The 14,335-nt window shown below is 49.5% G+C and overlaps 1 long non-coding RNA gene across 1 annotated transcript; it reads left to right on the top strand.

Annotated features, from left to right (window-relative positions):
- Window positions 1–289: 289 nt before the first annotated feature.
- LOC113593379 (uncharacterized) lies at window positions 290–1,524 on the top strand. The gene is made up of 3 exons (XR_003413519.2): window positions 290–665; window positions 1,079–1,186; window positions 1,314–1,524. It is a non-coding gene; the product is annotated as an uncharacterized LOC113593379 (long non-coding RNA).
- Window positions 1,525–14,335: the final 12,811 nt, after the last annotated feature.

The following is a 14,335-nucleotide window of genomic DNA, read 5'->3' on the forward strand; positions in this document are numbered from 1 at the left end:
TTTAATCTCCCCTTGTGATCAACTGACTAGTGGGAAGGAAGGGTAGAGAAGGTTAGCCTGCACATCAGGAGTCGACTCCACCAGGCACAGCAGAGTGCTGTGCATGGTTTTTTATGCGGGCTTCACTAAAAAATGAAAACAAAAAGGACGTAATTGGGAGGAATGAGCATATGACTATATAGAAGGTAATGGTGTGTTTCTTGAGTAATTGGAAGAATTACTGGTTCTTAGAGGGCATTTGCTGAAGCTTTACAGGATGCACAGGGCTCAGGGGTTGGGGGGGGCGGTGGTGGGAATACCCCAAACTATAGTTAGACGAGTGTGGGCGTACGTGAGTGTGCGAAGAGAAAGAAAAAAGTCCGCTGCATATCTGCAAGAACTTACATAGATCCATGCGTGTTCATATCCGTCTGGTCCCCCGCGACAGCGGCTCATCAACACGTTCCCACACTCCCTTCGTGGCTCGTCGCCCTCTGGACTCCATTTCCCACAAGGCGAGTCACCTGTGCCGGCTCCTGGTATGCAGCGGGCAGGGCCCCCTCCGAGGTCCAGTCCCGAGCCGAGCGCGGGCCGTCGGCGGAAGTGAGAGCCGGAAGTGCCTTGGACGTGTGCGGAGGCTGGCGGCTGGCGGCGCTGCCCGCCTGTGACGGGGGCCCGCGGCCGAGGTGAGTCCGTGGTCCCGGCGTGGTGGCTTTCGTGAGTGTGAGGGACGACGAGGCCCGCGTGTACGCAGCGGGAGTGACTGGTGGCCGGGTGGGGCTCGGAGGGGAGCGCGGACCCGGCGATGGGTCGCGGGAGGTCGTGGGGGAGGGGAGAGAGGAGGGACCGTGTGCGCGTGCCGCAGGGTATGAGGAAGAGACCTATGCGTGCCCATGAGACCTCAGCTGTGTGTGGCCGAGTGTGACACTGCACGTGTGCGTGTCAGAGGAGGGCTGTCTTGCATGTGAGGTACCACCTGAGTGTGTATATGAGATGTCGGGGGCGCGGGGGGGTGGGGACCCAGTGCGTCACTTGTCTGTGTAGGTGTGTCCTCAGGTGTGTGCACGTGGCTGAGTGTGTCACCACCTGTGCGTTTCAGAAGTGAAGGGTGTATTGCATGCGAAGCACCACCTGTGTGGGCAGATGAGACCTCCTGTGTGTGGGGACCCCAGCACAGACCTTGCCTGTGTCTGCAGTGTGACCTCAGGTATGTGCATTTGACTGGGCATGTTACTGCTGGTGCATGTCAGAGAAGAGTGTATTGCCTGTGTGACACCATTTGTGTTTTTTTTTTTTTAATTAAATTTTAATGTTTATTCATTTTTGGGAGACAGACACAGAGCATGAGCGGGGAAGGAGCAGAGAGAGGGAGACACAGAATCTGAAGCAGGCTCCAGGCTCCGAGCTGTCAGCACAGAGCCTGACGCGGGGCTTGAACTCACGAACTGTAAGATCATGACCTAAGCCGAAGTCAGATGCTCAACCGACTGAGCCACCCAGGCGCCCCATGTGTAACACCATTTGTGTGTGCAGATGAGACTTCAGGTGTGTGCGAGTGGTCAGGTGTGTCACCGTGCATGTCTGTGTGGGGAAGGGGTGTTTTGTGTGTGTGACACCTCCTTTGTGTCTGCAGGTGTGAACTCAGGTGCGTGCTTATGGCCCATACCCCTTAGCTGTCACTCCCCATTCCCCTTTTCCGCAGCCTCTGGCAACCATTAATCTTTCTGTTAATTCTCTCTTAATTAATCTTTCTCTGTTTCGGACATGCGATATAAATTAAATGGGACCATACAATGTGTGGGTTTGTTGTGTCTGGCTTTTTTCACTGAGCATGTTTTCAAAGTCCATCCATGTTGTGCTATGTGTCAGTACTTCATTCATTTTTATAGCTGAGTAATACTCCATTATATTTACCGGTTTGTTTACCCAAATAATGCTGCTGTGAACAGTCACTTACAGGTTTTTGTGTAGACATGTGTTTTCCATTTGGGGGAAGGAAACAGTTGGGTCTGTCCCAGGGAAGCCCACGTGTATGGCCACACCCACTCCCTGTTGCCTTTGCTCACCCAGCAGTGCTTCATTTTCCAGAATTCCAGCCCTGAGCCCCTAAGTGAGTGCCAGAAGCCTGATTGCTGTATGGGAGTAGATGGGAGGAGGCGGTGGCTCCCTCCCACAACCTGGGCTCTTTGTCTGGGACTAAGACCGCATGCCCCTGTCCTGTAACTGCTGAGGTCAAGCAGCCCAGCGACGGAGCAGAGTAGCAGGCAATGGAACCTGAGGAGCCAGGTGAGGCGCATGGCAGGGTGGTGGTCACAGGGCTGGACATTTTCAGAAACTAGATCTTCCTCAAAGCATGCGCTGCTCCTGCTGCCTTCACTCTGCTGCCCTGCCATCCTCAGCCTAGTCCAGACTGTCACCTCTTCACAGGTCTCCTGCCTCCCCCTCCCCCCTCTGTTGCTCTCCACACAGCACCAGAGGGGTCTTTACACCCTGAACAGTGAGGCCACCTCTGCCTTAAATCTTCCGTCCCTGCCCTGGCTGTCACAGTAGGTCGGCAAACTCTCCCTGGAAAGCACTGGGTAGCAAATGTTCTCAGCTTTGCAGGCCAAGAGGCAAAACCAAGGATGTCAAATCAAGTAGATACTTATCCAACGAGAGAGAAAACACATACCCACACGTTTTTTTTTTTTTTTGTCCTGATGAAATCCAGAACTTCACTGAATGCTGAAATCTGAATTTCACTTAACGTTAATCTGATGACTTTTCCCTCCCAACCACTTAAAATGGAAAAACTATTCTCAGCTCATGGTCTCTGCAGAAATAGGCAGTAAGTGGAGCCGAGTTTGCTGACCCCTAATTTGACCAGATCCACACTTCCCATGCCTTCTGAGCCCTGCATGACCTGATTTCTTCCTGTTTACAGGCCTCACCTATAGCTCTCCCTTGGCCCACCCCCTGGTTGCTGAATAGCATTTAAATTTAGGTATTACCTCAGAGGCCCTCCCTAACCACCTGACCCAAAACAGGTGCCACACACATCTACATTATGGGTTTTTTTTTTTTTTTAGCACTTTTACACATTTTACACATGTGTTTTTTACACATTTGAAGACTTTATACTTGTTCCCATTCATCATAGACTGCAAGTTTCATGATATCATGCACAGTCCATGGAGTATTTGTTGAATGAATGAATAAACAGCCTTCACTATTACCCAGTTTTACAGATAAAAAACCCAGGCCTCAGGGGATTGAACAACCCAAGGTCACCCAGCAGAGAGTGATAAGGTGGATTTGATTCTAGGTCTGACAGACTCCACTTATCCCTCACACTCACTGTCTCCAGTCTAGGAATGACACTGGGAGGAAGGTGTGGGCACTGGGTGCATCAGGGCCCCAGGGATCAGTTCTCCACTTTCACCCCTGTGCGGAGGGGCAAAAGGCCTCACATCAGCCCTTCCCTACTGGGAGTCTGTCAGGAACTGAATTCAAGACAGCTGGGACTATCGCTTTGCCCCTCTTCTGAGCACTTGAGTACTTGGTATCTCACTTTGTCCCCAAACAGTCTCTGTAGAGGCATCCTGACAGGTGTCTGCTACCAGTGATGTCCATAAAACTTATAGCATGGGGCTGAATCCTCAGACTATTACACAGCATACGATTTACTTTGTATAAAGTTCAAGAATAGGCACAGCTCATGCGTGCCGTCAGAAATCCCAGCAGCAATCACCCTGGGGCTGGGTAGGGCTTTGCCTGGAAAGTGTGCCTGGTGGGAGCTGTCCGTGGTTCTGAAAAGTCCTAGTGCTGAGCTGTCCAAAATGGTAGCTAACAGCCACATGTAGATATTAAAACGTGAATCAGTTAGACTTCAAATTACACATCCAGTTTCTCAGTAACACCACCTGTGTTTTTTGCTGTTCAGGAGCCACATGGGGCATATGGCTGCTGAATTGGACAGCACAGCTTCAGGACATTTCTATCCTCAGAAAGTTCTAGAGCTTAGTCTGGATGGTTGCTACACAGATGTGTACATTGGTCAAAACTGATTGAGCTGAGCACTCATACCTCGATTAACAGTGTATCTTTTTGAGAGCATAGACTCAAGTCTGACTGCCTACCTGAGTTCACATCCTCACCTATCACTTGCTTCACACCTTTGATTTAATCTCTCTGTGGCCCCCTTTCCCCACTTGTATAAGAGGGTGATGATAGTACCTCTTTTTCCTCATGTTAGGGAACTTGGCCAGCATTGGACAATAACCCCTTGAGAAGTTTGCAGCCTGGGCGTGGTGTGGAGCCACAGCTGCCCATAGGGACTCAGCCTAGGCTCATGGGCCGTTTCTGTTTTAGAGGCAGGGGTCTGAGGCCCAACTTCCAAGCATTGAATCAGAGGGCCACTTTCTGTGGAGGCCTGAGCTCAGTGACCCCCTGCCCAGCCTGGGAGCCAGGACAGGATGGAGGGTGTAAAGGTGGTGTGGCTTCTGGCAGCAGGGGCACCACGAGGTGTTCCTATGTTATGTTATATTTCACAAAGGCTTTCTGAGACTTAATGCCATCCATCCTCCTGTCCATTTTGTACCCAAGAAGAAATAGGTCCAGAGCAGGGATGTGGCCAGTTAGTGGCACATGGTGGAACTGCAGTTTCTGGGCTTCCTACTCCCAAGTATTTTTCATCCTCTGGATCACCATGGGTCCATGGCAGCTATATAGACCCCTTCACCAGAGCCCAGGTGGGCTGCCACATCCCCAGACTAATTCTGGGGGGTGTGGGTCCACGTGGATACAGCCTTCTCCACAGGACTCATTATCTTGGTTGGTCATGGGTGGGGACGTGTGGGGGTGCTTCCCCGCAGAAGCTCAATTCAAGCAAGCGTCTTCCCCCTTGACGCCTAGTTTCCTTAGTGTAAGATGGGTCTGGTAGTGCTGATCCTAACCATCACTCTCAGGAACAGAGTGAGGATCAAGCAAGCTGATGTAAGGGGCCCACAGCATGCCTGCCATATGTTAGGGGCTCTGGTTCTGCCAAGCCCTGGAAGGTAAGCAGGAGCAACACTTGTGGGAGGGTCTGGACTGGGAGGGCTGGAGCCCCTGGGAGAGAGGCTAGTGGCCCGTGAGGGGAGGGATGTGAGGTGAGGGGGCTTTGGGGGTTGGGTCTCTGGGACCTGAGGGCAGATTTGGCCTCTCTCATATCCCCTGCCCTCCCCCAGTTCTTCCTTTTCAGGGGAGTGTCAAGGAGGACAAGCCCAAGGCCCAAGATGCTGCATTCCCAGCAGATGCCTTCCACATGAGTTTCCCATAATGCCAGCAGTCCCAGCAGGCATACTCCTTTCTGCCCTTGCTTCTGTGATACTTCTACTCCTCAGCACAGGACTAGAGCCACAACCCCCAAGGAGCATGAGTTCTGGGACAGGGTACCTTCCTCTGCCCTGGCCATTCCTCCTGTCTTCCTTCTGTCTTCACTCCAGGGTGGCGCTTAATGACTCTGTCAATCTAAGGCACCTTGGAGGAAGTCCCATGCCTGGGAAGATCTGGGACACAGGCTGTTTATGGTCACACTGTTTATCCAGGATCCAGGAAAGGAACAGAGCAGAGCCTGGCATGTACAGATACCTGGAAGATATTAACAGGCAAATGAATGCATGGTGGCATGAGCAGTGTCTAGATAGGTGGTTGGGGGTTTTGGGTGGTAAATAGTTGCTCTGAAATTGCTGCCTCCTGACAGGCCCTTTTTTTAACGGGGTCCCCAAGAAGACAGCCACACACACAGGCAGAGGGATTATTGCCACAAGCTAGGAGTACTGCTGTGGAGCAGTAAAATTCAGGTTGGGGACACTTAATGGCCTCAGAGCACATGTGGCTGGTGTCAGATGCCATCCCATCCTCCAAGCCTCCCCTGCCCAACCTTAAAGGGGATGCAAACCATGCAGGTGTGATGGATGGCTTTATGAGGGGCTGGTAAGGGCCATCCAGCTGTCCCTCTGGTGGCCACAAAGCTGAGTGTTTTGGGAAGTGATGAGGAATCACTGTGTCTTTTTTTTTTTTTTTTAAGTTCAATTCTTTTTTTTTAACGTTGTATTTATTTATCTTGAGAGTGTGTGTGTGTGTGTGTGAGCAGAGGAGGGGCAGAGAGAGAGGGAAAGAGAGAGAATCCCAAGCAGGCCCTGCACTGTCAGCTTGGAGCCCAATGTGGGGCTCAAACCTATGAACCGTGGATCGTGACCAGACCAAAACCAAGAGTCGGATGCTCAATCGACTGAGCCACCCAGGCACCCAAAATCATTGTGCTTTAATCTGTTTAGACTCCTATAACAAAATACCATGAACTCTGTTGCTTAATCGACAAAGTTAGTTCTCACAGTTTTGAAGGCTAGAAGTCCAAGATGAGGGTGCCAGCAGGCCTGGGTTCTGCTGAGAGCTCTCTTCCTGGCTTGCAGACAAGCTGCCTTCTCTCTGTGTCCGCACACACTGGGTAGAAAGCAAGGTGAGAACACGCACAATTTGGTTTTTCCCTCTTCTTATGAGGGCACTAGTCCCATCCTGGGTCCTCATCCTCATGACCTCATCTAAACCTAATCCCCGCCAAAGACCCTACTTCCAAATGCCTTTGCACTGAGGGGTAAAACTTTAACAGAGAAGACACAACTATTCAGGTAGGACCATGGCACCCAGTGTCAAGGTGATAATAGTGCCACTCACAGAATGAGCCACCCCTCCAACCATGACCATAGGATGTTTCCCAGAACATTCACATTCTGCTGTTCCTTATGGGGCTGGCTCTGGCCAGACAGGACCCACGGCTGAGCCACTGCATATGGGATGTTTCAGAAGCCAGTGACATTTAAGGATGTGGTGGTGGACTTCACATGGGAGGAATGGGGGCTTCTGGGCCCCACACAGAGGATCCTGTACCATGATGTGATGCTGAGGAACTACAGCAACTTGGGTCCCTGGGTGAGGTTTCCCTGTCTCTTCTTCATCCACGTCACATGTCTGTTTCCACATGTGTTCACTACATGGGTGTATTTATCCCCTGCCTTGTCCCCAGTAACCCACACCCAGATAGGTCCTTGCTCTGACCTGTGTCCCCCAGTTGGGTCCCTTCTGTGCAGAGTGGACACCCTATCCCACATCACCAGGGAGAGACCTCTACTCTCTCTACTGTGCCTGAGGCACACACACTGCATTACTGGGCCTGTTGGGTCCTGGCTGGCTGTTGGGTCCTGGCCTCAGGGCTCTCCGTTCACTCCTTGGGGTGGCCACTGGTGGGGTGTGCATCTGCACTTGAACACACCCTCACACAACATCGCACACTCGCACACTGACAAAGATTCTTTCCATGACCAAACTTCAGTCAGGCTGTTCTGAGGAGAGTTTGATGAGGCCTCAAACCTCGAGCTCCTGTGTCCTTTCTTATAGAGTCTAGTTCCAGGAAAAGTCTTGCTAAGGCAGTTTAGGGAGAATTTCCCACCTTCCAAATATGATCACTCTCACTGTCTACTCAGGTTCCTCCCCCTCCCCCCCTTCCCCTTCCCCACCCTGTGATGTCTGATCCCCTTGGCCTGCCTTCAGCGAGAATCCTGTTAGATGTCCCCTTACCCCTGAGATTTTCTCTTTTTTTTTTTTTAATTTTTTTTTTTAATGTTTTACTTATTTTTAAGACAGAGACAGAGCATGAGCAGGGGAGAGACAGAGAGAGAGAATCTGAAGCAGGCTCCAGGCTCTGAGCTGTCAGCACAGAGCCAGACGTGGGGCTTAAACTCACAAACTGTGAGATCATGACCTGAGCCGGAGTTGGACGCTCAACTGACTGAGCCACCCAGGCGCCCTGAGGTTTTCTCTTAGTAACTGTTTATCTGCTGGTACCCACCCTGCTTCCTGACTATAAATCCCCACTTGTCCTCACTGGATTCAGAATTGAGCCCAGTTCTATAATGAGATCTATTTCCCACTTTGCAATAGTTTTTCTTAATAAAATCTATTTTTACTACTTTAACTGCTGCTAGGAATAACTTTAACAACATGCACACTGCTGACATTCATTCCCACACTTCTACACTTCCACACACATTCCCCACGGTAGCTGGATGACCCTGGATGCCAAGGCAGCTACCTAGCAGAGGGAGCATCTGGGCCTCTCCCCCTGGAGTCCTGAGAGTGAGATTTGGCTGACACACACAGTGGTGGTATATGCCCCACCTTGGTGCTGAGATGGTCTGTGGGATGAAATCCAAGGCCTGCAGGCAGCTGCTATGTCCTCCAGGCAGGGGCTGGGCTGGTGGGAGAGCCTGCCTCTAGTAGGTACCTCTGGGTATGTCTGCATGCATTCATACGTGTGTCTTTTCTTTCTTCTCTTTCTTCTCTTTCTTTCTTTCTTTCTCTCTTTCTTTCTTTCTTTCTTTCTTTCTTTCTAGAAAAAGAGAGCGGGGAAGAGGGACAGATAGAATCTCAAGCAGGCTGCATACTCAGAGTGGAGCCCAACATAGGGCTTAATCCCACGACCCTGGGATCATGACCTAAGCTGAAATCAAGAGTCAGACGCTCAACAGATTTATCCACCCAGGTGCTCCTATGTCTATTTTTTTTTTATAACAGCATTTTAAAATAAGATGGAATTCACGTTCACACTTCTAAAGTGTACAATTCAGTGGTTTGTAGTGTTTTCACTATGATGTGCCACCACCACCAATTCCAGAACATTTTTATCACCCAAACAAAAACCCAATACCCGTTAGCAGTCACTCTCCATCCCCCCTCCTCCAAGCCCCTGACAACCACTAATCTACTGTCTCTACAGATTTGTCTTTTCTGGATATTCCATATGAATAGAATCTTAAAACATGTGACCTTTGCATCTGGCTACTTTCATTGAGCATAATGTTTTCAAGGTTCATCCATTGTCAGCACTACGTTACTTTCTTTTTTTCTTTTTAATATTTATTATTTTTGAGAAAGAGAGAGCACAAGCAGGGTAGGGGCAGAGAGAGGGGGACAGAGGATCCAAAACGGGATCCAAGCTGACAGCAGCAGCCCAATGTGGGGCTCTAACGCACAGACTGCAAGCTCATGACCTGAGCCGAAGCTGGACGCTTAAACAACTGAGCCACCCAGGGGTCCCAGCACTGGGTTACTTTCTATGGCTGAATAATATTCCATTGTATGAATAGATCACATTTTGTTTATCCATTCACTGGTTGATGGGGGTTACTGGGTTATTTCCACTTTTTGGCTATGATGAACAATGCTGCTATGAACACTTTGTGTGGGCACATGTTTTCAGTTCTCTTAGAATTGATGGGTCATAAGGTAACTCTATGTTTGACTTTTTGTGGAAATGCTAAATTGTTTTCCACAAAGGCTGCATCATTCTTCATTCCCACCAGCAATAGATGAGGGTTCCAGTTTTTCAACATCCTTGCCAACACTCATTGCTACCTGCCTTTCTGATTATAGCCAGTGGGTGTGAAGTACCACCACAGTGTGGTTTTAATTTGCATTTCCATGATGACAAAGGATGTTGAGCATCATTCATATGCTTATTGGCCATTTGATTTCTTTGGAGAAATGCTTACTAAGTCCTTGCCCATTCTTTTTTTTTTTTTTTTTTTTTTTTTTAATGCTTGTTTGTTTATGTATTGAGAGAACAAGGAGGGGAAGGGCAGAGAGAGAAAGGGAGAGAGAATCCCAAGCAGGCTCTGCACTGTCAGCACAGAGCCCCACGCAGGGCTCAAACTCATGAACCCATGAGATCATGACCTGAGCTGAAATCAAGAGTCAGACCCTTAACCAATGGAACAACCTAGGTAGCCTTTGCTCATTCTTAAATTGTTTTGTTGCTGTTGAGTTATAAGAGCTCTTTATATATTCTGGATACAAGTTGTGTTATCTGTATGTCTGTGTGAGTCTAAGTGTATGGCTATGTCTGAACAGGCACACCTTTGCCTCTCACCATGGACACAGGTAAGCAGAGGGTATCATGATCAGCTAAGAAGAGGTGAGAGTATCTTATCTCCAGATCTCCATGTTACAAAGTCAGGTTTATTATCTCCAGGTTATGGAGAAAGAAGTAGAGGACCAGAGAAGTGAAGTCATTTGCCTGAGCAGGAGAGAGTAAGAGGCAGAACTGGTACACAAAAGGAGCCCACTGAAGAGGTGATTTATTGGTATGCTTTTTGGGAGTGAGCATCTTAGGGCTGTTCCTTTGACAACAGAAGACAGCAAACCATAAGGAAGACGAAGAAGACCCAAGGAGATAGAGGCGATCAGTGCCACCCACAGGCCAAAGCCCAGTTCAGTGCTTGACGGGTGACATGGGTTTTGGTTGAGGAAAACAAAGGGTTCCTTGGATTAGGATCCCTTTGGTGTGTCTGTCAGTGGTCAGAAAATACTAAGAGGCCATTTACACAAAATATCAGAGCAAGAAAATCCATGCAGGCAGAAAGCAGATTAATGGGTGTCAGAGGCCAGGGGCAGAGGGAATAGAGAGTGACTGCTAATAAGCATGGGGGTTGTCTTGGGAGTGATGTAAGCCTTTTGGAATTAGAGAGCAGTGATGGTTGCACAACCTTGTGATTATACTAAAAAATGAACTGTATACTTTAGAAGGGTGAACTTAAGGTATGTGAACTATAGCTCAAAAAAAGTTAATTTTTATTTTTTTAAGTTTATTTTTATTTATTTTGAGAGAAAGAGAGATAGTAAGCAGGGAGGGGCAGAGAGAGAGAGGGAAACAGAATCCCAAGCAGGCCCTGTCCTGTTAGCGCAGAGCCCAATGTGGGGCTTGAATTCACAAACTGTGAGATCATGACCCGAGCTGAAGTCACGAGTCGGATGCTTAAGTGACAGAGCCACCCAGGTGTCCCCTTAATTTGTAAAGAGGAAAGGATATGGAAAGAGGACCAGGTAAAAGGGCAAACCCTGGCAAAGGGGAGGGAAGCAATGAGAGTCTATGAGGTGTAGGAGGAGGGAGATGAGATGCCTCAGGCCTTCAAGATGGTGGGAGGTGATGTGGGCAGTGGAGAGAGCACAGCTACCAGGTGCTGTGGTGCTGAAGCAGGTGTGAACTGTAGCTGAAGGCCTTGCCACACTCCCTGCACAGGCAGGGCTTCTGGCCCATGTAGGTGCACTGGTGCTGGCTGAGGTGTGACCGCTGGACAAAGGCCTTGTGGCCTTGCCACACTCCCACCAGGCACAGGGCCTCTCACCCATCCAGCCCCGCTGGTGCTGGCCAAGGTCTGTGCTGCCTTTAAAGGCTCTGCCACAGTCTAAGCAGTCGTAAGTCCTCTTGCCTGTGTGGATCTTGTGACACTGAGTGTGGAACTCTGCCCAAAGGCCTGCCACACTCAATATACTCACACGGCTCCTCACCACTGTGTGTCCTCTGACAGTGGATCAGGGTGAGCTCCACCTGAAGGCTTTCCCACAATTCCAACACTGGTAGGGCTTCTCCCCTGTGCGAATCTGCAGGTGTTTCCACATGTCTGAGTTCCCCAGGAAGGCTTTGCCTACATTTGTACTGGTTCTCTCCAGTGTGGGTCCTCTGGTGCATTCTGAGTGTGGAGCTCTGAATGAAGGTTTTTCCACACTCATGGCATTCGGAGGGTTTCACTCCAATATGGATCCTCTGGTGCTCAATGCGGTCCGACTGGGAAAAAGACTTTCCCACAGGTGCTACACAGATAAGGCTTTTCCTAGGTTGAGTCCCTTAGTGCACAGAGAGGGCCAAGTGCTGCTTGAAACTCTTTCCACACAAGCCACACCTGCAGGGCTTCCTGTCCACACAGGTTGCCTACAACACATCTGGCTCTGGAACCTGCTCAAAGCTTCCTCCATGTGTGACTAACATGTGTGGTGTCTTCTCCACAGCAACATTCTTTTGTTTGACAGGGCTCGAAGGTATCCTGACACTCCTCACAGCTTCACTGCCTCCATAACCTCTCCCCACACTAGGATTTTCCATGCTGGGGACTGACCATTGCTTAAATTCTTTTTCCCAGAAAAGCAAATGTTGCCCTATGTCCTCAGTAGGACCTCTGTTCCGGTTCCCTGAGTAGGCCTCAGGAGCGCCAAAGTGTGTGAACACAGACCCTCATGAGATCTCTTTTCTGACGACCTCCATTATTATCCTCGGGATGGATTGCAGCAGGTCCTTGAATATGCTCTGTGGTCGCCTTCCTTGATCAGAAAGAAACCAAGATCACAAATGTTAACTTTGTTGACTTTTCTGAACTGAAAGAAAGAAATCAAAAGGATTGATGATGTGGATGGAATTACTGGCTCATTTCTTCACCCCTCCTCGTGTACACACCTTTGGCCACATTTGTGGTTCCTCTCACTAAAGACAGCATGGATACCCTTTCCTTAACTTTGGGTGTGGCCACGTGACTCGTTTGGCCAATGGAATGTGAGTGGCATTGCTAGTATGTTAATCTTGAGCCTGGGCGCAAGCGTGCTGGCATCTCTGCCATCACCATGAGCCCTACAAAGCAAGTGCAACAAAGATGGACCCAACCTGTAGCCTGGAGCCAAGCCCCAGCCAGAATAGCCAATCCTTAGACTCATGAGAGGAATAAGTGCTTGTTTCTGTCAGTAACTGAACTGTTGAAACCGTTAATTACAGAGGATAACTGATTGATACAGTGCCAAGTTAAAACGAACACTTCCTCAAAAAGATGAGGTTTGAAATCTGGGGAGAGGATGAGAAAGAGACAGAGAGGAAGAGAGGAAAGTCTATTCAGGAAAGCCCAGAGGCCTAGAACACTGGTTGAATAATCAGAGAATAAGCACAAAAGGGGTCTCCCAAGGTCTGGAGTATGGAGTTGAAGGGCCATGGTGCATATGGAAGGTAAATGAGAATCCAGTTGTCTGTCCATCTGCCATTCAGTTATTCATTCCTTGTTCTTCAGCAAACTTTTCTTGTGCTGTGCTAAAGGGAAAGAATACCTTGGCCTCAGGCTATGGAAAGGGCAGGACTCCTCCCAGCTCTAACAGCACAGACTCACAATCTGTACAGAGAGGAACGCCCTGAGGGAAGCTTCCATGGAGTTTCCAGGTCACCCCACACCTACTAACTGTCAGTCTGGGCTCGTTCCTCCCTGGCACCTGGGTCTCCTCTAGATGCTACCCTCTCTCTCCTCTCCTCAGGAGCCTCCCAGAAAGTATCCCCACAGTCATACCAATGCCCCTTTGACCCATTATGGAGTGAAGTGTGTCCCCCCCCACAAATTCATATGTTAATATCCTAACCTAAGCCCTAGAATGTGACTGTATTTGGATATAGGACCTTTAAAGAGGTAATTAACATTAAACAAAGTCATGTGGGTAGGCCCTGTTCCAGCATGACTGGGAGAGAGAGACCAGGGGCATGCTAATGAGGAAAGGCCATGGTGAGGACACAGCAAGAAAGTGGCCATCTACGAACCAAGGAGAGAAGACTCAGGAGAAACCAACCCTGCCAACAACACTTTGATCTTGGACTTCCAGCTTCCAGAGTGTGAGAAAATAAAAGTTTATTGTTTAAGTCACCCAGCCTGTGGTATTTTGTGATGGCAGCTGTAGCAAACGAAAATACTTTCAGGGTCCTGAGCCAGCCTTGCTCTGCCCTTGGATGCTGCGCTTCAACCCATTAACCCTGTCCACTCCACCTTCAAAACAGATCTCTATCTGACCACTGATCAACACCTCTACCTCCACCATCGTGATCTGACCTACTCTGCTAACCAGGACTCCAGCAGCATTGACCTCCCAGGTCTCCCTACCTCTACCCTCACCCCAACAGTCTTCCCTTGTAACCACCACAAGAATCCTACAGAGCTAAAGTCACAGCACAGTCTTCTGCCCAAAGGCTTCCCATGGCTCCCACCTCTTTCAGGGTAGACATCAAAGTCCATTCATGGCCCATAAGCCCTGCAAGATCTGCCCCCTACAAGCCTCCCCATTCTGACCCCGTCCTTTCCTATCTCCTTCCCTCAATCCACTCCAGCTGGGCCTCCTTGTCTGCACCCACCTTGGGGCCTTGGCATTTGCATTTCATGTACCTGGAAAATTCTGAGTCCTTCCCTTTATTCAGGCCTCAGCTGGGATGCTAACTCCTCAGAAACAGTTCTTGTTTCTTTGATTACTGTCTGCCTCCCTAAAATAACATCAGCTCCATGGAGGCAGGCCATGCCTCTCCTCTTCATTGTAATGTCCCATCTGGAATAGCGATGGTCCTTACTGGCTGCTCAGTATGCATCTGGGGAAGGAAGACAATGTGCTCATTCTGGCTGCATGCAAAGGTCTGATGAGCTGAAGGGGACATGGTCACAGGCTGGGGGCAATAAGCACGGGCCGGGCGAACCTCAAAGCCTCACCTGCACAC

Source organism: Acinonyx jubatus, chromosome E2, assembly GCF_027475565.1.
Source record: "Acinonyx jubatus isolate Ajub_Pintada_27869175 chromosome E2, VMU_Ajub_asm_v1.0, whole genome shotgun sequence".
Taxonomy (NCBI): Eukaryota; Metazoa; Chordata; class Mammalia; order Carnivora; family Felidae; genus Acinonyx; species Acinonyx jubatus.